We start from the raw sequence: 24604 nt of genomic DNA, 5'->3' as shown, positions 1-24604 counted from the left end.
GCCCAACAAACAATCCACTGGGAGGTCTGGACTAACTACAACCTTCTTTTGGCCAGTTACCCCTCCCCAGGAGAAAGCTACAATTGCCATACTGTGATTGGTAGTGATATTGCTTGCATTGGTCACCAGGAATTCGGTACCTGGCATGATCTGTCCAGGGTCCACAAAGTTAGGCGTCACCATGGTGACGCTGGCACAAGTGTCCCTATAGGCCTGAGCCATCTTTCCATTTATGAAAGGCGTCTGTCGGTATTTGCCCAAAGTATTGGGGCTTACGTCAGGGGATACGTCTGCGTCCCCTGTACTGACAAGGACAGCCTGAGTGAGTGTGCCAACTAAGTTGTCACGCCCCTCAGAACCCAGGGTTAACCCTACTAAACCCTTGGGAGGCGCACTACCACTGCTGACTGTACTAGGGGGCAGAGGTGCCTTAGGGGCGGCAGTGGCAGGAGTCTGCCCTCCTCCTTTCTTGGTGCACTCACTAAACCAGTGAGATTTACTTTTACAGTACTGGCACCATCTTTTGGATTGGCCTTCTTTCTTCTTTTGGGGAGCCTGACCCCCACCCTCTTTGGGTTGTTGGGGACCTGTCGAAGACTTCTGGTCATTTTGTTCCCCTTTAGAATCTTTACCCTTCTGGTCTGCTTTCTTCTGACCACCTTGATTCTGGCCCTGGTTCTGTTTAACTCTTGTACGAACCCATCTGTCTGCCTTCTTTCCCAATTCTTGGGGAGAGGTCAGATCCGAGTCGACAAGATGCTGATGCAACAACTGGTTCTGACAATTGTTTAAAATGTGTTCTCTCATCATCAAATTATACAATCCTTGATAATCAGTAACCTTACTGCCCAGCAACCAGCCCTCAAAAGCCTTAGTGGCACAATCGACAAAATCAGACCAATCTTGAGACTGCGTTTTCTGGGTATCCCTGAACAGCACCCTGTACTGCTCAGTGGTTAGGCCGAACCCTTCAACGAGTGTATTTTTCAAGATTTGGTAATTGTTAGCATCCTCCACCCTTGTGGTGAGGAGCTTGTCTCTTCCTTTTCCTTCAAAGGAGAGCCACAAGATAGCTGCCCACTGACTCTGGGGAACACCCTGCACAGTGCAGGCCCTCTCCAAAGCAGTAATCCATTTGTGGATGTCGTCCCCTTGCTTAAAGGGGGGCACTATCTTACCAAGGTGTTTCGTATCGAAACTCTTTTCCCTATTACTAGGTACATTGCTGCCACCAGTGGGGACTGCCCCACTTAACTGTTGCTCTCTAGCAAAGGCGAGCCTTTCTTTGGCCAGGGCAAGTTCTTCCCTTTCAATCCTTAGATTGGCTGCCCTTTCCTTAGCTTCGTACACTCTCCTCGGAGGGGACGTCATCCCTTTCTGAGAAGAGTTGTGAGAGCCATTGGTTTGAAGGGATCTGCCAGAGTCTCTTGACAGAGATCGGGCTCGTCCATTCCCAATGTTAAGCTGACCTGATAGTGGCCCCAGGGGTCCCCCAGTACCGCTATCATGTTTGCTTAAGTTGGACCTGCTTAGTCTGACGACTTCTACCTGTCCCTTATCTGCCTCATCCCCAGAGAGATCCTCATCCTCATCCTCCTCCACATCTTCGTTCTCGGTTGCGAGGTGGATGAGGTCAGGATCGTCTCGGGTTCCCTCGAGGGGAGGCATGTCTCCTTCTGGATTAGAAGAGCTACGAAGTTTCTCAGCTCTTCTGGCATCATAAGTCTCCAAGAGACCAATCAGAAAGGACGTTGTGGGGTTAGACCCCTGCTGAATCTTCCTGGAGTGACACAGTCGTCTTAACTCCTTGAAGCTCAGCACAGTATATCCTGAAGGGATGACCTGTGGAGGGTCAACTGACACAAGGGGAGACCCAGAGTTTCCTCCTTTGTCCGACATACTGTTTCTAGTGTGGTGTAAGTGATGCACCTACCTACACTACGTGTTTACCTACTGTACCCTTGCTAAGAGTTGTAGCCAAGGTGTGCTAAGCCTTGAGGAGCTACAACAGCTGGTTCAGTAGAACTCAGAGTATTCTAAGCTTTTAGTTATATGTACTAACAGTACTTGTGCGATCTTTCAACAAGATATTCTTAGGATACGTGTGGTAAAACAACAGCAAGCTCAAATCCCACCCGCTGCTCACCAATGTGAGAAGTTGGCCCGATATGCAACGTTCGCTATTCTAGCGACCGCTATGTATCGTTCCAACGACCCTTATGGTGTTTGGTTGTAAGTCAACCTATAGACCAGCCATCCTAGTAGCGTGGATACGAGCAGTCTAAGGCTAAAGACTCGAGAGGGCGCGTTAAGCCAGCTGTTTACCACACATGTACCCCTTGAACACCCAGTGAAAGGACACCACACAAGTGTTATGAAAATAAACAGTATATTTATTAAGAATCACAACAGCCCTGTACTCTTTATGAGGACAGGGTACTAAGCACAAACCAAATCTCTTTAGCAAATACTTCAAGTGCACAATTAAAACAAGTGTCCGAGGACACGGAAAGATTAAGGTCTCGGGCGGACCCGATAAGGCAAGTCGGAAGCGAGGGACTCAGGACCCTAGAGTAAGGAGGCTATGCAGGCACCGAAATGCCGAGTTACCTAGCCACGAGGGCTGCGGCTGCACAAGTCTTACAGGCGTCGGGGTCTTCGCTGACGAGCCAGGAGCCGGAAGAAAAGGAGTTGCTGGCCGGCGACCAGTGCTGAATAGTTCGTAGAGATCCAAGCCTGGATCGGAGATTGAGGAAACCTGAAAGCAGAGGGGACCAAGTTCGTACTACTAGCCAGTAGTCAGAGGGTACCAGGAAGGCACCGGTTGGCCGTCACCTCGACCAGGTGAGTGGGCGACGCTAGGCTCTGCAGTCTCACGGACCAGGAGGCGTTGTCGGCGACCACGGCGGAGGTGCGAGCTGTCCCACGAAGGATGATGCTGTCGGCGTCGCTGGGCCCAGGATGGGGCAACAAGCCTTGGCAGATCTCAGGGCCACGTGGTGGGCCTAAGATGGCGTCTTGAGTGGACCAGGAGGGTCCGGGGTGCTTCTCGCAAAGATGGAAGCAAGGGCCCGTCTGGAGCAACCAGACCAGCAGTGATGATTCTCGGATGTCGTCACAGAAGGGCACAAGCCAGCGGCTAGTGACCAGACAACGTGCTGAGCAGCGAGCAGAAGGGCCCCACGCAGATCGTGGAGATGCTGGGAGACTGCACTTCGGTGCTGGAGCGGCTCAGGGTCGGGGCTTCTCGGACCCCAGAGCACTCACCAGAGAGTTACCTCGATGGTCGTGCTGGCGTTAAGAGCGTGCAGGTTCTGATGATGGCCGGTCCCTCGAGGTCTCGTCGCACCCACAGATCACAGCTGAGCTGATGACGTGGGTAGAGGTCAGAGGTGCCAGGGAAGCCGGTTTTCGTCGAGCTGGGCCGTCGGATTCCTTGAGGAAGGACTTACAGCAAACCGCAGAGTTCTTAGTTGGTGCCCGCTGATGCAGGGTGACTACTCCTTAGTCACAAGGGAGAAATCTTGAGAAGAGTCTTGAATGTCCTTTCGTAGAAAGTAGTTCTTGAATCAAAGATGATCTAATTTGGAAGGGTCCCCGCTCCGGTCTTTATTCTAAAGAAAGGGGTGGGTACATGACTAGGTCCTGCCCTAAGGGTGGGACCAGGAAGGGGGGTAGTTACGCCCCTCTCCCCTGCCGGACTTTCCCCAGGCCAGGGCCGTCGCCCCTGGAACTGGTTCTAACCGGCAGATGCGTAGTGAGCACCGGGGTGCCACTCCGCAGTCACCTTCTCGCCAAAGCCCTACCTGCCCAGAATACACAAACCCTGTCTGGGACGGTGCGAACACCGCCCTCGACAGGAAACCCTTTGTCCAAGTGCTCCTCGCTGGAAGGACTCCCAGCAGCAGGAGGTCAGACTCGTGTCTGTGGTGGCAGCATCCATTTTGTGGAGCTGAGGCTTCAGTTAACTTTAACCGGGGTTCACATTTACGTACATGTCGTGTCCCTCTAGAAGGGTGGGATGCTAACCTCATCGCCAGAATTGGTGAGAGGGCAGCACCCCGATTCGTATGACACCTTACTCGACATGCCTGGATAACGCGACACCGGAGTTACCGTTATGGTACGCGTTATCATGGAACAGCCATTGGGTCTTGATTCCGCAAGCTGCAACCGGGCTCGGCTCGGGCCTGAACCTAGCTCACACGAGCCCACGCACTCTGCCTTCAGGATCGTTAAGGCCTGCCATAGGAGTGACTGATAGGAACTCGGGTGTCCATTGTATGGTTAGATATAGAGCTACTATACCTAAAGCGAAGGGTGGTTACACGCCTTCGCCCCAGCTGTCGTGCAGCCAGTTGTGTCAAATTTAGGAGGCCAGCCAGGGGTGGCAAAATACATGCTTCAGCCCCTGGCGGCCCTGGGTACACCTATGCCCTGCGTTACGGGGTCTGATAAGGTGGCCCAGTACCAATTGGTAAATGCACCTAGGGTACATATCGTAATTTAGAAAGAGAACAGCCAGGCTGTGGGTCTGATTAGCAGGCCCACAGCCAGAGAAAGTCGTAAACCAGTGAAACAAAAGCAAAAAATCTGGGTGATCATAGGATTGCAGACCCTACTCTCCTACAGTCCGCATTTTATATATATGTCTTTTTTAAAAACTAAATAGAATATTGCGACTTTATGCTTATTTGTGAACAGAGAATGACCCAAAGAGAACCAATTTTGAACAATCATAGGCTATTGGCAGTGGGCAGAGAGGCCATGACACAGAAAATGGCTGTTACTTACGTGCATGATGGGGCCTAAAAGGGACTAGATGGCGTGGCCACTGTTTCGCGACTTTCAATCTACTTTTAACAATGGCTGTGGTGAACATAAATGAATGCCGCTTATGTATACCTAATTGTAGTCATTTTCCACAAAAAAGCTTTTGATATTTGCTATTAAAAAACAAAGAAAAACACTGAAAAAACCATAGGTTATAGACCATATATAGTTAAATATCTGAAGTCCATCTCTGCACTGCATGGAGATACAGGTCGTCGATCAGAAGATGTGCTGGCCACCTCTAATGGTAATAGCGTGGCCAGGGCTCTTGTTGTTGCCTCTGCAAATTGCAGAGGGTGCACTTGTTTGACATGCCGCACCATGGTATGTATGGAAAAGAAATATTTTTTTGCTGGATTTCTTCTTAAGAGAACCAAGTCACATATCGTGCAGGTTACTTTTGGTGCATTCACTTTCTTTTGATCTTCAGGATAAGTGAAAAATTGCCAGATGAAAGATTTATTTTTTCTTATTAAAGGTAGTCGATCATTTTGGTCAGATTCGGAAGATGAATGAGATACGGTAGCCATTTCACCAAAGTCTTCCAAAAGATGTAGGACGTTGTTGTCTCCTGAGAGTAGAAAAGATAGTGAGGGAAGTGGGTGGAGTGCTGCGTGTAAATTCCAGAATTGAAACTATTAAGAACCAATTGAAAGTGTTGTTTTCATGTAAATAGTTATTTAATAAAACGTTTTACCCTGTTACTTTGCTGGTGTGTTGTGTATCTTTATAATATTTGTCGTTATTTTGGGTGGGGTGGACGGCGGAGCCGAGCTGTCTTGCAGCCATCATGGCGTCGAGCTCGGTTTCTCTCACTAGTTTCATATTTCTCATGAGGGGTTGTTCCTAATTTTTCTATTTTAGCGAGGTCAAAAAAAGATCTCATCAGTGGCCTACTGATTTTGCTCGATTCCTTTTGTTTTTTCTAACGATTTATATGTTATAGTTTGCTAGCACGATACAGCGGCTAGTCCGCATTTTATATATATGTCCTTTTTATTAGGGGTGTCTTCTGGTGGAGTCGGACGATCTACCTCTAATAAACGGTCCGGGTTGAACCAACTACCATCATGATTTTGTATATCTTCTGAGCTGGATTTAAGCGCACAATTGTTAAAGTATGAAACGTTTTATATTTCTAAAAAAAATACCAAGGTGTGTACATCCGGTAATGCACGAAAGTTAAAAAAGACATTCGGCTCCATTTACTGAAAAGTTTCATAAGAATAAAAAAGAAGTCTAGGTACAGTCTCTTTGACGTACTATACATTCTTTGAGGGGTGTATGAAGAATTTCAATAAGTTCAAATCGCAACGTTTTCACGAAATATATAGGCCTGTGCGCGCACTCGGTCGCGCACGAAAGCCTGGAAATGCTATATCCATTTTATTGACAACTGTTGCCGAGAGTGCGCACACCGGGTCGCGCACGAAAGTTTAGTAAGGCTATTTTTATTTACAGACAATTTTTAATGTGTTTAAAAAAAGGCAAGGTACAGACTTTCGAATTCTGTATTGCTTTAAAAGGAGTCTCTATGGAACTTGAACAGTGAAGAAAATGGCTTGTTTTCGAAAAAAATATTGCCAGAACTTTATTGCCAAAAGTATAGGTTGCATACATGACATTTTTCTGAATTAGCATTTTAAAAACCAATGAAATTCACAGAAAAAACCATAGATTTTACACACGTTATAGTTAGGAAGTAGCATTTAAAAAACCTATGAAATTCACTGAAAAAACCATAGGTTTGACACATGTTATAGTTAGCTGGAAATTTTACTGACATAAAACCAACGAAATTCCACGTTATAGTTAGTTGGACTCACTATAACTTGCGCGTGCAATGCACTGCTGATGACGTCACATATTACATCACTCATGACATGGTCAGTGACATCACTCATGACATCACTGATGACACCATCCAGTGAATATGTGTGTTTCTGAAAAAAAAATATTAGTGAGTAATGTTTAAATATTTAAATATATATATTAGTGTTTCACTTTGTGTATAAGTGGCTACATGTGTTGGTAAGTAGCTACATGCGTATGTATATGGGTTATTAGATGTTTCTCTTAGTATCAGTATGAGTGTCTATATGGTTTGGTGGGGGTATTACTTAGCACATAGATGCATGAGTGACTGACTCTCTGTTTGTATGTGTTTTGAAGACAGCATATGTGCAGGACTGTATGGGTGGATGAGTGTGTATATGTGTTTGTTAGTGAGTGAATGACTGTCTCACTAGTGTCTTTATCAGTAACGACATATGTTTTAATCTAGTATAAGTGAATATTGATGTATATAAGTGAGTATATGTGAGAGTAAGAGATTGAAAGAGTTCCTGTTTAAATAAGTATGTGTTTCTATAAGTGATTGTTTAAGAGAATAAATATGTGTAATTTTCAATAGAAGTAAGGTGGAAGTGTGTGTATAAGTCTATATTCAAATAAATGGATGTTCAATAGTTTATTTGCACGTGTGAGTATGTCTGTGAGTAACTTTTCGATGATTGTCGGTGTGTAACAGGATGTATAGGTGTATCATTTCATATGATGAGTGAGTATATGTATGAGTGGATGTGTATATAGATGGTGGAATTACTTGTTGTAACTGATATGGGTATCTGCATTTTTTTTTAAATTTCAGTTTCTATTTTTGAATATGTGTTTCAAGGATTACATTACAGTGAAAGGAGGTCTGTCACTATGTCACAAGGATGGTGTCATCAGTGATGTCATGAGTGATGTCACTGACCATGTCATGAGTGATGTAATATGTGACGTCATCAGCAGTGCATTGCACGCGCAAGTTATAGTGAGTCCAACTAACTATAACGTGGAATTTCATTTGTTTTATGTCAGTAAAATTTCCAGCTAACTATAGGTTTTTTAAATGCTACTTCCTAACTATAACGTGTGTAAAACCTATGGTTTTTTCTGTGAATATATATATATATATATATATATATATATACATATATATATATATATATATATATATATATATATATATATATATATATATATTTGTAATACAAAGCTTCAGCTTTTAGAAAAGCACTCCACAGCATTTAAGGATTCACCTTATTTATTGGCATACTGAAGGTGGCTACAAATCCGTCATTTTAAACTTGCTTGCCAACGCGTTTCTGAGCTGTCTGCTCCTTCGTCCTGGGGTCCGGCAGTTCGGTGTGTTTAACTGTTCACAGTCCTTGCTGCTGTCTTTAGTAGTAGCAGTGGTAGGCGTAACAGCCTTGTCGCTTGGGTTGTTGGGACATGTAGTACAGTCTTATTAAATACCCACAGTGGGTTCCGTTATTGCCGTTTTATTTTACAAGATCACAGAGGTTGAATCCGGCACCGCTGTGATAATTAAGGCACTTCAGTGTGCCCCGGTGTTTGATTCCATCTTCACAATTCACCAAACGCTGTGCCGTATATATATAAATTTATATATATATATATATATATATATATATATATATATATATATATATCTGCAATACCTCGCAGCAACAACGCTTCCCCCACCGAAATACGAGGCAAGGACCATCTTATATCAGCATTCTTTTATTCAGCCAACAGACAGAGTGTCATTACGCGTTTCGGCCGTCCCAGCGGCCTTGGTCACATGGCATTACAGAGTGCTTTGACCCTTTTTAAAGTGAACACGTGCAATCACATGTCACAATGATGGACATAGAGAAAATACTATATGTAGAAATACATGTAATTTCACAATAATACTTTTCAATTACTTGCTGTTTGAATACGTAAAACAATCCTGCATTATTTGTTTGAAAACATGTAAACATATCTCTAATCCATTTGGGAAAAGGATTTAAATTCGAACTTTTAGATATATATCTCCATCAAAGTTTGCCTGCAGGAAAGGAGGAGCCCACAAGCAAGGTAACATTCAGCCTTTTAATAACCTTGTTGGGAGCAGCAGTGAAATGGATGCAAATTTCAGCAACAGCATAGAAGTCCAGCCTGATGCGTTTCGTATCTCTACTTCATCAGAGGCTCAGGCTTGTGTTCAAAGGCAAATGATTTTTGGCAGCTACCCAGCATTATAACTCCTGCCTCAGTGGGCTTGGCCAGCCAAATGGCATCCTGGTATTTGCAGTTACCTGTCCTCCCGAGTGGGTAGCCTGCCCTTGAGCACACGAATTGTCAGAAATAAACCACAGTGGGGTGTGCTGCATCACATCGCAAGACGCAACTGTCCTTTATCTGCCAACAATGGCCCCTTGCCTCCTCTCGGTGGCGCTGTTAAGGCGTCTCCTGGTGGGCTAGCACAGCGCCAGGGCTCACTCCGCGGCTCAGGCATGCCGCTCAAAATCCATCAAAGTTTGCCTGCAGGAAAGGAGGAGCCCACAAGCAAGGTAACATTCAGCCTTTTAATAACCTTGTTGGAAGCAGCAGTGAAATGGATGCTAATTTCAGCAACAACATAGAAGTCCAACCTGTCGCGTTTCGTATCTCTACTTCATCACAGGCTCGGGCTGGTGTTCAAAGGCAAATGATTTTTGGCAGCTGCACAGCATTATAACTCCCGCCTCAGTGGGCGTGGCCAGCCAAATGGCATCCTGGTATTTGTAGTTGCCTGTCCTTCCCAGTGGGTAGCCTGCCCTTGAGCACACGAATTGTCAGAAATAAACCACAGTGGGGTGTGCTGCATCACATCGCAAGACGCAGCTGTCCTTTATCTGCCAACAATGGCCCCTTGCTTCCTCTCGGTGGCGCTTCCTCCCACCTCCCGGATGAAGGGAGGTGGGAGGAACAGGTCCTTAGGTGCAAATACAAAACAGTATGTGAGCAACATATGCTTTTGTATCTTAGATACATTGATGATGTCTTTATTATTGGGCGCGGTAACATCTCATCGGCACAAAACTTTATTGATGACATCAACAACAATGACCTCAACCTAACCTTTACCTCACATATCCATACCACACAAGCAGAGTTCTTGGATGTCAAGCTTCAGGTCAATAACAACAAACTTGAAAGTACCTTACATAGAAAATCTACGGCAGGTAATATTACATTACATGCTAATAGCTCACATCCAAAGCACCTCATCGATAGTATACTTTATGGTGAGGTGCTCCGCCTTAAGCGGATTTGCAGCGTGAAAATGATTTTCACACCTGTGTTGAGGGTATGCGTAAAAGATTATTATTGAGAGGTTACAGTAACAAACTCATCAACAATGCGATCAGCAAATCAAATAAACGCCCAAGAGCTAGTCTGTTTAAGCAAGCTGCCATTGAGTCTATACCTAGAGTTACCATTACCAATTCTGACAATCCTAGACTTATCATGACTTTCTTGCGATAAGAGAGAAAAATTAGAGCCATCGTAAAAAAACACTGGCCCATTGTCCTTACAGATCAGGTTCTGGGTGAACGGTTGATATCTTCCCCTGTCGTTACTTTTAGAAAGGGCAGATCGATGGGCAGTGATCTAGATAAAAACTCCCCTGAGACGATTAAACCAGTGCTGTGGTTACACTCAACCAGGGGGTTCAAAAAATGCACTGTGCGTCGTGCATGCAAATTTGGTTGCAACAAGACATCTTACCAGACACCATTTGATACATCCCCCATTACCATCAAGGGTAGCTTCAATTGTAAAACGTACTTCGCTGTGTATGTCCTGACGTGCACCTGTGGCTTAAATTACGTGGGAAGCACAAAGCTACAGGTGCAAGTCAGGATATTACAACATCTAAGGGCTATCCTCCATAATGATGCCGCCTATCCTGTGGCACGGCACTTTTTTAAGTGCCACAATAAAGATATCAATTGCCTTTCCTATTTGTTATCGCCGCTGTTCCTAAATGTAAAAGAGGTGGCAATAGAGAAAGGAAATTGCGGCATGTTGAAACTAAATTTATTCTAGAGTTAGACAGCAAATGGCCCTGGGGACTCAACAATGCTGAGGATATGTATACCTTTTTATAAACTGCACACAGCAACGTATTTCCGTATATGCCAATGACATGGACTAAATGCATCATCCTGTATGTATCATATAGATGCCAAAATTGCACTTCAATACCCTGCACTTTAGTAGCATTCTTATATGCAGAGTCATGTTTCTCTTTCTATTTCTCTATTATATGCATTATAATTTTATATTAACATCATTGACATATATGAAAACAAATTTTCTTATGGCAATCTTGCAATAAACACTTTTTGAGCGGGGTTTTTATCCGGCTGGACAAAACCATTTTTAAAGATGTATGTAATTGATGTGCTATGAAATGTTGATGTTGTTGATTTTATTATTATGCAATGCACAGAAGACACTTTATATATTTATTATCTTTGCACTGTTGCACAATTATCTAAGCACTTTATTGTATGAACTTAAATGATTCATAAATTACTAGCACTTCAGCACTTTTGTTGGTCACTTGGTCAGAGTGGATTTGTCAACGTACTGACGCCTACAAATAATACACACGGTTATCAACACAGTCAATGTTGTGTTACACACAATTCTGTTAGAATGTTGATGTGGATACATCATATGAGGATTCATCCTGATATATAACTTTGACAATTATTTTTTGACTGTGTTTTTCAAAGCTCAGAGATAGCGCATTTATTGTGTATGTCTGAGCATTTAAGCAGATATAGAACTTATATATTTTGTTGCATAAGAAATACGACAGTCTGTTGTCTGTCTGTATTGACATGTGACCTGCAATTCACGGAAGTAAGGGGGCGTGCACAGTGTGTGTAGAATATTTAAAAAGTGCTGTGACGTGATTTTAGCTGAATGTGATCAAGGGCTCTGGAAGCCCGAAGCGCATCGTTGTAGGCTGTGTGAGGAATGCAAATTCACTTACCTCTTGCCTGAAATTGCTGTGGTGGTCCGAGTTCCTTTTTCGCCGAAGCACAAGTATGGTCGGAAGTGGCGGGAATTGATTGGCGTATATATATATATATATATATATATATATATATATATATATATATATATATATATATATATATATATATATGTATATATATATATATATATATGTGTATATATATATATATATATAAATATATATATATATATATATATATATATATATATCCAAAAAAGAAGCACCCAATTTGGAAAGCCTGCATCGTGGCATCATTCTTTATTCTGTAAGGCAACCTTGTAAGCAACCTTCGTGCGCACAGACTTCAACACGCCAACAGTTCCTTACGCGTTTCGGGCGTCCTTGCGCCCTTGTTCACAGGTGCTGGTGATGTGAACAGGCTGTATGTTGCTTCTCTTATACCGTTTTTCTTACTCCATTTTGTGGGCGTATTTCTGCATAGTGCATGCTGGTATAATGAGTTCCTTGACTTTACAGTTCCAATGGTGATAGCGTTGCCATGTCCACATAAAAAATTATTTTCATACCGCAGTGGGTAGCTGGGACACACCGGGGTTGGTTGCAAGAATTGAAGTGTCCTTGCAGAAGACACCACGTTCCATGTTGCGCCTTGAATCATCGGCGGCAGGACCCGCTCATCCGCGGGAGGGCTTTCCGCGACCTGGGTAGGCCGCAATTAATATCCAAAAAAGAAGCACCCAATTTGGAAAGCCTGCATCGTGGCATCATTCTTTATTCTGTAAGGCAACCTTGTAAGCAACCTTCGTGCGCACAGACTTCAACACGCCAACAGTTCCTTACGCGTTTCGGGCGTCCTTGCGCCCTTGTTCACAGGTGCTGGTGATGTGAACAGGCTGTATGTTGCTTCTCTTATACCGTTTTTCTTACTCCATTTTGTGGGCGTATTTCTGCATAGTGCATGCTGGTATAATGAGTTCCTTGACTTTACAGTTCCAATGGTGATAGCGTTGCCATGTCCACATAAAAAATTATTTTCATACCGCAGTGGGTAGCTGGGACACACCGGGGTTGGTTGCAAGAATTGAAGTGTCCTTGCAGAAGACACCACGTTCCATGTTGCGCCTTGAATCATCGGCGGCAGGACCCGCTCATCCGCGGGAGGGCTTTCCGCGACCTGGGTAGGCCGCAATTAATATCCAAAAAAGAAGCACCCAATTTGGAAAGCCTGCATCGTGGCATCATTCTTTATTCTGTAAGGCAACCTTGTAAGCAACCTTCGTGCGCACAGACTTCAACACGCCAACAGTTCCTTACGCGTTTCGGGCGTCCTTGCGCCCTTGTTCACAGGTGCTGGTGATGTGAACAGGCTGTATGTTGCTTCTCTTATACCGTTTTTCTTACTCCATTTTGTGGGCGTATTTCTGCATAGTGCATGCTGGTATAATGAGTTCCTTGACTTTACAGTTCCAATGGTGATAGCGTTGCCATGTCCACATAAAAAATTATTTTCATACCGCAGTGGGTAGCTGGGACACACCGGGGTTGGTTGCAAGAATTGAAGTGTCCTTGCAGAAGACACCACGTTCCATGTTGCGCCTTGAATCATCGGCGGCAGGACCCGCTCATCCGCGGGAGGGCTTTCCGCGACCTGGGTAGGCCGCAATTAATATCCAAAAAAGAAGCACCCAATTTGGAAAGCCTGCATCGTGGCATCATTCTTTATTCTGTAAGGCAACCTTGTAAGCAACCTTCATGCGCACAGACTTCAACACGCCAACAGTTCCTTACGCGTTTCGGGCGTCCTTGCGCCCTTGTTCACAGGTGCTGGTGATGTGAACAGGCTGTATGTTGCTTCTCTTATACCGTTTTTCTTACTCCATTTTGTGGGCGTATTTCTGCATAGTGCATGCTGGTATAATGAGTTCCTTGACTTTACAGTTCCAATGGTGATAGCGTTGCCATGTCCACATAAAAAATTATTTTCATACCACAGTGGGTAGCTGGGACACACCGGGGTTGGTTGCAAGAATTGAAGTGTCCTTGCAGAAGACACCACGTTCCATGTTGCGCCTTGAATCATCGGCGGCAGGACCCGCTCATCCGCGGGAGGGCTTTCCGCGACCTGGGTAGGCCGCACGAAGGTTGATTACAAGGTTGCCTTACAGAATAAAGAATGATGCCACGATGCAGGCTTTCCAAATTGGGTGCTTCTTTTTTGGATATTAATTGCGGCCTACCCAGGTCGCGGAAAGCAACATATGTGACATCATCAGCAGTGGATTGCGGGTGCGCGATATATAGTTAGTGCAACTAACTATATATGCGAATTTCAATGGTTTTGTGCGAGTAAATTAAGGTTTTGTAAATGCTAATCCCTAACTATATATGGTCTATAACCTATGGTTTTTTCAGTGAATAAATATATATATATATATATATACATATTCACTGAAAAAAAACATAGGTTTTAGGGGCGTTATAGCTAGCTGGACATTTCACTGCTGATGACGTCACATATTACATCACTCATGACATGGTCAGTGACATCACTCATGACATCATTCATGACATCTCAAATTACATCACTGATGACATCATCCAGTGAATGTTTGTTTTTCTGAAAATTAAATATGTTTTATATATGTATATGTCAAGGTCGATGGAAGAATAAATGGGTATATTAGTGTCTAATGGATGATTTTGTTTAGAAAAATTTATTGTATAACTGACTGATTAAGTGTTTCTTAGTGAATACATAGGTTAGTGAGTAATGTTTAAATATATAAATATATGTATCAGTCTCTCACTTTGTCTATAAGTGGCTGCATGGGTTGGTGAGTAGCTACATGAGTGTCTATATGGGTTATTACTTGGTTTTTCGAGTATCAGTACAAGTGTCTGTATGGTTCAGTGGGGGGTATTACTTAGTGCATACATGCATGAATGAGTGAACCACTATTTGTATGTGTTGAAGACAGTATCTGTGCAGGACTGTATAGGTAGATGAGTGTGTGTATGGGTGTGTTAGTGAGTGAATGACTGTCTCAATAATGTCTTTATAAGTAACTACATATGTTTTAAACTAGTATATGTGAGTATTGGTATATATAAGTGAGTATATGTGAGAGTGAGAGATTGGGAGAGTTCCTATATGAATAAGTATGTGTTTCTATCAGTGATTGTTCAAAAGAGTAAGTGTGGTGGTGTGTGTGTAACTGTTTATGCAAGTAAATGGATGTTTGATTCTTTATTAGCATGAATGATTATGTGTATGAGTAAATATATCGATGAGTGGCTGCGTGTAACAGGGTGTATAGGTGTATTAGTACATATGATGAGTGAGTACATGTATGAGTGACTATATAAGACTGGTAATGAATGAGTGAATGTGTATGTAGCTCTTAGAATTACTGAATAGGTGTGTTGTAAGTGTTATTGGTATGTCCATAGCTTTGAAAATGTTAGTTTCTATTTTTGTACGTGTGTATCAAAGGGCACATTAGGATGAGAGGAGGCCTGCCACTCTATCACAAGGATGATGTCATCAGTGATGTCAACAGTGATGTCATTTGAGATATCAGCAGTTATGTCATGAGTGATGTCACTGACCATGTCATGAGTGATGTAATATGTGAAGTTATCAGCAGTACATTGTTGCAGAAAGAAGCAACAGAAGTCTTCAAAGACGAAGAAAAGTGCAGGAAGAAGGAAGACGTGCAGAAACAACAAACAGAAGAGCAGAAAGAGGCGTTGTTGCAAAATCATCCTATACCCTCAACTTTTTCAGATAGGTACTGCTGTTAATTGACTCTGACTAACCAGACCTAGAGCCAGTGCAATGCTAAATGACACTTAGAATACATTGAAAACACCTACATACACTAGGGAACACAATGTGTTGGGGTACCCTTGTGATTCGGATGACCTCCACTGTATCAGACCTAGTACATTATAGGGCAGGGGGATTAAAACTACCTCTTAAAATGTGCCACAGGGTGCGTTTGCATACTGATGAAGAGAGGGGGAGAGCCTAAGGTGACGTGCACAAACACGCCCTGTGGGCGTTTTAAATTGGGGGATGAAGTCCCCTTGAATCCTGAGGGACCCTGAGGTCCAAGTAGCCCACTAGGTACCTCCAGTAAGGGCCACAGAACTGCGTTGCAGAGAGGTGTAAAAAAGGGCACGGCCTATCCCACCTCTCTGCAACACAGCGCAGTGGTGCTTACTGGATGCACCTGGTGGGCTAGTTGGCACCCAGGATCCCTCAGGATTGAAGGGGAAGTATTTACACAACTTAAAACGTGCCACAGGGCGTGTTTGCCCACGTCACCTCAGGCCCCATCCCCTCCTTTCACCACTTTGTAAACGCGCCCTGTGGCTGTTCTAAGTTGAGAGATTAAGTCCCCTTGAATCCTAAGGGTCCCTAGGCTCAAACTAGCCCACTGGGTACCTCCAGTAAGCACCACAGGGCTGCATTGCAGCAAGGGGTAAAAAGGGTCATGGCCTAGTCCACCTATCTGCAATGCAGTGGCGCTTACTGGAAGCACCTGGTGGACTAGTTGGCCCCCCCTGTCCCTCAGGATTGAAGTGGAATTATTTCCCCAGCTTAAAAGGCACCACAGGGCATGTTTGCACATGTCACCTCAGGCCCCACCCCTCACTACACCACCGTGTAAACGCACCCTATGGCCATTTTTAGTTGAGAGATTAAGTCCCCTTGAATCCTGAGGGTTCCTAGGGCCCAAGTAGCCCACTAAGTACCTCCAGTAAGTGCCACTGAGCTGCGTTGCAGAGAGATGTAAAAAGAGGCATGGCCTTTACCACCTCTCTGCAATGCAGCATAGTTGAGCTTACTGGAAGCACCTGGTGGGCTAGTTGGCCCCCAGGGTCCCTTAGGATTGAAGGGGAATTATTTCCCCAACTTAAAATGCGCCACAAGGCGTTTGCACATTTCACCTCAGGCACTGTACCGTCCCTTCAACACTGTGTAAACGCGCCCTGTGGCCGCTTTAAGTTGGGAGATTAAGTCCCCTTGAATCCTGAGGGCCACAAGGGTCCAACTAGCCCACTAGGTACCTCCAGTAAGTGCCACATAGCTGCGTAACAGAGAGGTGTAAAAAGGGGTACGTCATAGACCACCTCTCTGCAACGCAGGGAGTGGTGCTTACTGGAAGTAACTGGTGAGCTAGTTGGCCCCGCAGAGGCCTCAGGATTGAAGGAGAATTATTTCCCCAATTTAAAACGCACCACAGGGCGTGTGCACACGGCACCTCAGCCCTATCCCTCCCTTCACCACTGTGTAAACATGTCCTGTGGCCTTTTTAAGTTGGGAGATAAAGTTCATTTGAATCCGTAGGGTCCCTAGGGTCCAACTAGCCCACTAGGTGCATCCAGTAAGCGCCACAGAGCTGCGAAGCAGAGAGATGTAAAAAGGGGTATGGCCTGGACCACCTCTCTGCAACGCAGCGTACTGGCTCTTACTAGAATCACCTGGTGGGCTAGTTAGCACCAAGGGTCCCACAGGATTGAAGGGAATTATTTCCCCAATTTAAAATGCGCCACTTGGCGTGTGCACATGTCACCTCAGGCCCCGTCCCCTCTCTTCCCCACTGTGTAAACACGCCCTGTGGCCGTTTTAAGTAGGGAGATTAAGTCCCCTTGAATCCTGAGGGTTCCTAGGGATAAACTAGCACACTAGGTACCTCCAGTAAGCACCATTACAGAGGTGAAAAAAGGGGCACGGCCTGCATCATCTCTCTGCAACACGGCGCAGTGGTGCTTACTGGAAGCACCTGGTGGGCTAGTTGGCCCCAGGGTCCCTCATGATTGAAGGGGAATTATTTCCCCAACTTAAAATGTGCCACAGGGTGTGTTTGCAACTGATATCGGATGGATGCACAGCAGTATTTTTGATCAAAGTTGAATTTGGGTTGAGAAGTGTTTTTTGGTTATTTTGTGGTGCTCCGCAAGGAGGCGTCGAGGGCCCACCGACGTCGGACTGAATATGTTGAAAATGTGAGGCTAGAGGACCTCTAGCCTCATCCCTTCGCAGGCACACGCATGCTTGTCATTCCTTGAATCAAGAAAACGACTTTCATTCAATGTTCTTTGTGGTTCTTTAGCTTATTTCATGATTCATTTTTTCAATTTTATCTTGATTAGTCAGATTTCTTCAAAATCAGTTTCAACAATTTAATTCAGGCATTGTCTTTTTAAATGTGTCCAATGCATTTCGGGCATTAAAGGTATGCCCTTCATCAGGGAATAGACACTAAAAAAATAATATAAATGCACATTAATGTGAGTATTGACTGTGAACATCACAACAAAGTAACAGATGTCTCAATAATGCAACATTGTTCAATAATGTTATAAGCTGCATACACAAACATCAATGGTGAGGTATTCAATACTGTATGCGCAAAGAAACAAGGCTGTTTGTTTACAATACTGAGAAAACGAAAAAACGGGTTGATATGTCACTTACATGCCAGTTGGGAAAAGATCGTTTGAAATCTGAAAGAAGGGAAGGTGAAATGAAAAGATGCGATTAGCGTGAGTTAGCTGGAGTGCACAGAAATGTGCTCGGAATTAGTGGAGCTGGGAAGGCGGTGAAAACTAACCTGGCTATACTCGGCAAGTTGAATCGGTCCGGTCCTAATCTCCGCAGAACGCCGGCAAGAGCTTAAGGGTTTCCGCGTTCATTAAATTCAAAAAAATGTCATGTGATCGATCACGTGGGTGCAAGGGTAGGGGAAAGACTATGTGTATGGACTTTATCGGCTAAAACTGTGAAATGTCCTTATCGGCTGGGACTGGGGAAAGTGAGCTGAGCGTGAAGCGCGTGTACATTTCTAAATGTTCAAGAATAATGAGGTGTGTGACAAGGGTGTGTAACTAAAGAATAAAAAAATATTGATAAGAAACTAAAAACTGCTATGTTCATTAAAATGTTAAGGTCGAGTGAAGGATCGAACTCAGAACCTTAGGGTTGTTATGCTCGGTGAGCTACTCAAATGGCTACAGCGGGATGTGATTGAAATGTGCTAAAAAGTGGTGTCTATGTAGATGGTAATGGGAACACACACAATAGCAACAAGGTGGGTGTATAGAGCAATTCGTTACAAATAACAGGCGAATTCAATTCTGTCATTAAGACCCATTGGTTTCTGGGTCGATAATTTGTAGATCCAGTAGTTCTCCCTTCTCAAAAGGAATTTGTTGTTGTCTCTTCCCTCTAGTTTCGACACAGTCTCTAGGATGATAAACTTGATTTGGGAGACATTATGTTGGAATTCGACGAAGTGTGCTGCTAGGGCTGACTTTAAGTTTTTGAGTCGAATGTTCGACTTATGTTCCGTTAGGCGCACCTTAATACGTCGTTCGGTTTTCCCTATGTACATCTTGCCACAGGGACACTTTATGCCATATATCAGGTTGCTGATATCACAGGTGGCGTTAACCTTGAGTTTAATTGCATAGCCTTGACTTGGATGGTGTATTATGTTGCCTCTGATGATATTATTGCAATTGCCGCAATTTAAACACGGTTAGTTCCAGTGTACGTTGCGGACTCTTTGGGTTTGTATTGCACAATTTCTCCCAGATTCTTGGCCCTGGTAAAGGCAAATATTGGTGGTTGGCTGAATGAGTTTCCAAAATCAGGTTCAATGTTAAGGATTGCCCAATGTTTCATGATGATTTGTTTGAATCTCTTGCTGCTAGTTGAATATTTCGAGACCACTACTGTGCGTGATTGTTCAATCTTTACAGTGGGTGTTAGTAGTTTGGCTCTGTCCATGTTTTCAACTCTTTTCTTTGTTTCTTCAACTAGAGATTTTGGGTAACCTCTGTTGGTAAACTTAGTGGTCATTTCTTCAAGTCTTAGTTTGAAGGTGGTTGTGTCAGAAGAGATCCTTTTAACTCTTGCCATCTGGGAATATGGTAGGTTTCGAATCAGATTGAGTTCATGGAAGCTAGAATGTAGCAACATGTTGTTCCTGTCAGTAGGTTTGACAAAAAGGTCCGTGCTGATTCCTTGTGGGGTTATAGTGATTTTCACGTCAAGGAAATTTACCGAGGTGTCTGAAATGTCCCAAGTCAGTTGGATTCTTTTGTCGATAGCATTGAAATTGTTAAGCTCCATTCTCAATGACTCTTCAGTATTAGTCCATACGATGAAAAAATCATCTATGTATCGTGCTATCATTTTGAGATTTTTAATCCAGTTTGTGTTTTTAAGAATGTTTTGAGTTTCGTACCACTGCATAAAGATGTTAGCGTACACAGGTGCAGCTGAATTGCCCATGGCCATCCCGGTGAGTTGTTGGTACCATTCATCTTTGACTTTGAAGTAACTATGGTACAAAGTAAAGTACATGAGTTCCATAAGAAACAGCTGCAGTTCTTGATCAAGATCCGTGTTCAGGAGTGCAGATTCCATGGCTTCAATCCCCATATCATGGGGTATGCTTGTGTATAGGCTGCAAACGTCTGCTGTACATAATAGTACCTTTTCTGTGGGATTGAATGGTATTTGTTGTAATTTCAGTAAAAAGTCTGTGGTATCCTTGATATATGTTTGCATAGATTGCACTGACGGTTGTAAATATTTATCAAGCAATTGGCCAATTGGTTGGTGTAGACTCCCTCGTGTGGAGACTATGGGTCTCATGGGGGGATTGCTGATGTTCTTGTGGATTTTTGGTACCATTCTCAATGTTGGACTTTTGGGGTTAGAGGTGGTGAGAAAAGTTTTGGTCCTCTCAGTGATGGTCCCATGTTTATATGCTCTATCAATGATGTTTCTTAAGGTAGTGGAATATTCCATGGTGGGATTACAATTGAGTTTACTGTAAGTTGTCGTGTCGCTGATATGTTCCGTCACTTTGTTGTCGTACATGATGGTGTTCATAATGACGATCGCAACCCCTTTGTCGGCTTTGGTAAGTATTATACGTTCATTATTGGCTATTTTGTTGAGTGTATCTAGGTCTTTTTGTGTGATGTTTTTGGATTTGGGTTTCACATGCTTGATTTTGTTGAGATCTTGTTTAACTATGTTCTCGAATAGGTCCAATGTCTTGTGGCTTACGGGTGCTTGGAATGTGCTTTGTGGGCGTAATCCCAGTAATTGATCTTTCTCCTGTTGTGGACGTTCGGGTATGACGTTGTCAAAAAAATGTCTGAGTCTAAGTTTTCTCATTAACTTGAAAAAACTCACATCGAGTTCCAGGTGGTCTGTGGAAGTGGTAGGGACAAATGATGTTCCTTTTTGTAATAGTTCCAGTTCGTAAGAGCTGAAATCTTGGTCACTGATGTTAATCACTAGATGTTCTGAGGTTGATTCTTTTTGGGTTTCTTCTCCTTCTCTTTGGTTGTTGCGGTCGTACTTCGAGTGTTTGGAGGATCTCTTTCTTTCTCTCAGGGTGTGTTTGCACATGTCACCTCAGGCCCTGTCCCCTCCCTTCACCACTCTGTAAACACGCCCTGCGGCAGTTCTATGTTGAGAGGTTAAGTCCCCTTGAATCCTAATGGCGCCTAGGCTCAAACTAGCCTACTAGGTACCTCCAGTAAGCGCCACAGAGCTGCGTCTCAGAGAGGTGTAAAAGGGGCATGGCCTCTGAATATCTGTCTGCAAAACAGTTCGCTGTTGCATACTGGGGATTCCTGTTGGGCTACTTGGCCCTCAGGGCCCCTCAGTATTGAAAGAGAATTAATTCCCCAACTTACAACTCGCCAGAGGGCATGTATGCACACTTGTGAAGGAAGGGGGCATGGCCTGAGGTGACATGTTAGCAAACACGCCCTGTGGCACGTTTTGAGTTGAATAATTAATTCCTCCTCAATCCTGAAGGTCCCTGGGGGCCAACTAGCCCCCTTGGTACCTCCAGTATGCACCAGAGAGTTGCATTGTAGAGAGGTGTTCAGAGGCCACGCCCCCTTTTTATAACACTCTGCAACGCAGCTCCGTGGTGCTACTTGGAGGTACCTGGCCGGCTAGTTGGCCGCCAGGGACCCTCAGGATTGAAGAGGTCTAAATTCCTCAACTTAAAATGCTGCACAGGGTGTGTTTGCACACATGATACCTCAGGCCCCGCCCCTTTCTTTCACCACTGTGCAAACGCACCCTGTGGTGCATTTTAAGTTGGGACATTAACTCTCCTTAAATCCTGAGGGTCCCTGGGGCGCAACTATCCCACCAGCTACCTACCCCGTGGCCCCCCTCCCGGGCCACTTGTAGCCCTGGGGACCCCATCACCCGGGGCTGGCCCTCTCCGTTGGGGGCCATGGGGGGGTTCCCAATCCCCTCACGGTCCCACTGGCTCCCCACGTCCCTCGAGAGCCGGCAATATTTTCCACATAGGGAGCTGCTAAGATGCAGCTCCCTGTGTGGAAATACAATTGGGTTTGCATTTTGGAAGAGAGAAAAGGCTTCCCTGCTCTCTCTTCCAAAATCCAAACCAAGTTTGCTATGACAGGGCTGGAGCCCCGAGGCTCCCACCCTGCCATAGCGAACTACAGTGTCCTGGGGGTAGGTAACAGGGACACTGAAGGAGCCGGCCCTGCGGGATGGCGGTCCCCAGGGCCATCAAGGGCTCGAGGAGAAGGGCTGCGCGGCCCCCTCCCAACATTTTCAAATCGCAAGGGGGTGGTGGTCCCCAGGCCTTGGGGGTATATAATAGACCCCAAATGTAAACTCCTATGGCCCTGGGGAGGTGGGGGCCCCCAGTGTATGTGGGAAAGCTTAAGCCCCACCACAGGTTAATTTTTTGGGGGAAAACCCCCGGGGGTGGCGGTCCCCGGGGCTGTGTTGTTCAATGATCCCCCGCATATATCCTCATGAAGCCCTGGGGGTGTCGGTCCCCAGGCCTTGGGGGGTCTTTGAGCCCCCCACCCATGTATCTTGAAGCTCCGAGGGGTGACGGTCCCTGGGACTGGGGGGGCTGTGAGCCCCCACACATATAATTTTATAAAGCCCCGGGGGTGGCGGTTCCCGGGGCTAGGGGGCCACACCACACATGAGAATATTGCCCCTGGGACATTGCCCCTGTGGGCTAAATAGCAACGAAGCGCAGGCTTCTAGTATTTTTTTGTCACTGCAGGTTCCGCGCACCCAGCGCGGATTTTGCCATTTTTTAAAGTCATTGTGGGACCCCCTGAGCAGGCCTAGGGGTTCAGGGTGTTTCTACCCTGCCCCCTTTCCGTGTTTTGCATATTTTTTCTTCTGTTTTCTTGTACCTCGGTACTACTGAGGCACAAGATGGCTGTTAACACTTCTTGGTTTGGAGTGTTGACAGCCAATTATTATAAACCTCAAGCTCGGGAGGATCAGCGGCCCTAGATATATACTTGTGTATTTACTTTTGATTTTCTCAGCAACTACTGAACGGATTTACACCATTTAACAAAAAGACCTCTTTCTGAACCAAGAGCTACCTCTTTGCCAAATTTGGTGTAATAATATTCAGCAGTTTGGGCTATGGCCGTGTCTAAAGTTTCCTACAGGAAATTGTCATGATCCACCTTGATGCATGTAAAGCGCCTACATAGTTCACACGTTCTAAAGTGAGCAACATTGCCATAACACGCAGAGGCCTACATGTTCCATACTGCCTAGCGATTGGGAGGAGTTTGGGCAATGATTTAGGTGGCCATTTCCGGGTTTCACGTTGTACATTATTTTGCTACCCGAATGTGAAACCAGTTCTGATTTTGTTCGAGGATTCTAAATGCTTCTGTTCGGCGGCTGCTGAACGCCTATGGTTCCTGTGGCAGCGCTGTGTCCCGGCTGGAACATAAAGGAGCTGTGACATTTGTGTTGATTTATGTGCTGGCGTCAGGCGGCTGCCGAGCGTCTTTGTAACTAGCTGGTGTTTATCTGTACACATGAGAGAGAGATTGTTGGGAGTCCTTGCGAAGGAGTCTTGTGTTCAGGAGGCTGCTGAATGCAACTTTTGGAACTGTTTCATTTCCTTCGGAGTAAAGAGGGAAAAGCGAAAGGCTCTCGGCCGAGACCTTTGTTAGTTGGAGGAAAACGGAGTCCCAGGGATTTGTCAATCTTGTGGTCTGATTGAAGGACTTCATTGCTTCGTGAGTACAAGCGCTATATGATCAGTTAGAATATAAACTTAATTTGCCTTAATCCCGGATACAATTATCTCACGTCAATGAACTTGGCTTTTGTAATTTTTGGAATCTATCATGAGGAAAATGAATAGACTGCCATAGGAAAAAGACTTATTAGTTCCTCATTTCGGATTGGATTAGTCGAACAAAACTGTTGTTCAGCTTTGGGATTATACCAGAACTATTTTTGTTTCAATTTTTTGAACATTGAGTATTTAGGGATTTTCTCCGTTACAAAAAAAGGAAGGCTGGAAGGTATGAATGGTTCTGTTGAGAGGTGAATGCTGGGGCCTGTTGTGAGACACCTTTGGGTTGATCATTACTTTGGTTTATGTATTACAGAAGTGGTTGCTAGGGTATAGAGACGTTTATCTGATACCTGCCACGCAAAGAGGAGGGGAGCAGTCTACAGTTAGATAAAGTGGTAGGTGGTGTTCTAGCGAGATTTGAATCAGCGTAGTCAGTTATTTCATGTACTTACCTTTATGTGTGTTCTTCTTTTCTCGTTTCAGCCTCCCTTCCCATTCCAGTCCCTTCCTTACCTTTTCCCTCGCCTGATTTCCTTTATGCTCTGTGTACTTATTACAGTCGGAGTATAGGGCAATCTGGAGGTGGACCCCTTTTAAGCATCACCTGATCCTGAGGAAGCGTGGTCGTGGCAGAAAATGCATGGGGAAAAAATGTTTTGGGAACCCCCTTTTTTCTCAGCCCCCGCTTAATGAATCACCCCGAAACTTTAAAGATAGGAGCGGACGGGAGCGCCCCATGAGTTTTGAAAATTTC

This window comes from Lissotriton vulgaris, chromosome 2_1 (genome assembly GCF_964263255.1).
Source record: "Lissotriton vulgaris chromosome 2_1, aLisVul1.2, whole genome shotgun sequence".
Lineage (NCBI taxonomy): Eukaryota > Metazoa > Chordata > Amphibia > Caudata > Salamandridae > Lissotriton > Lissotriton vulgaris.
Note: the sequence above shows the minus strand (reverse complement) of the source record.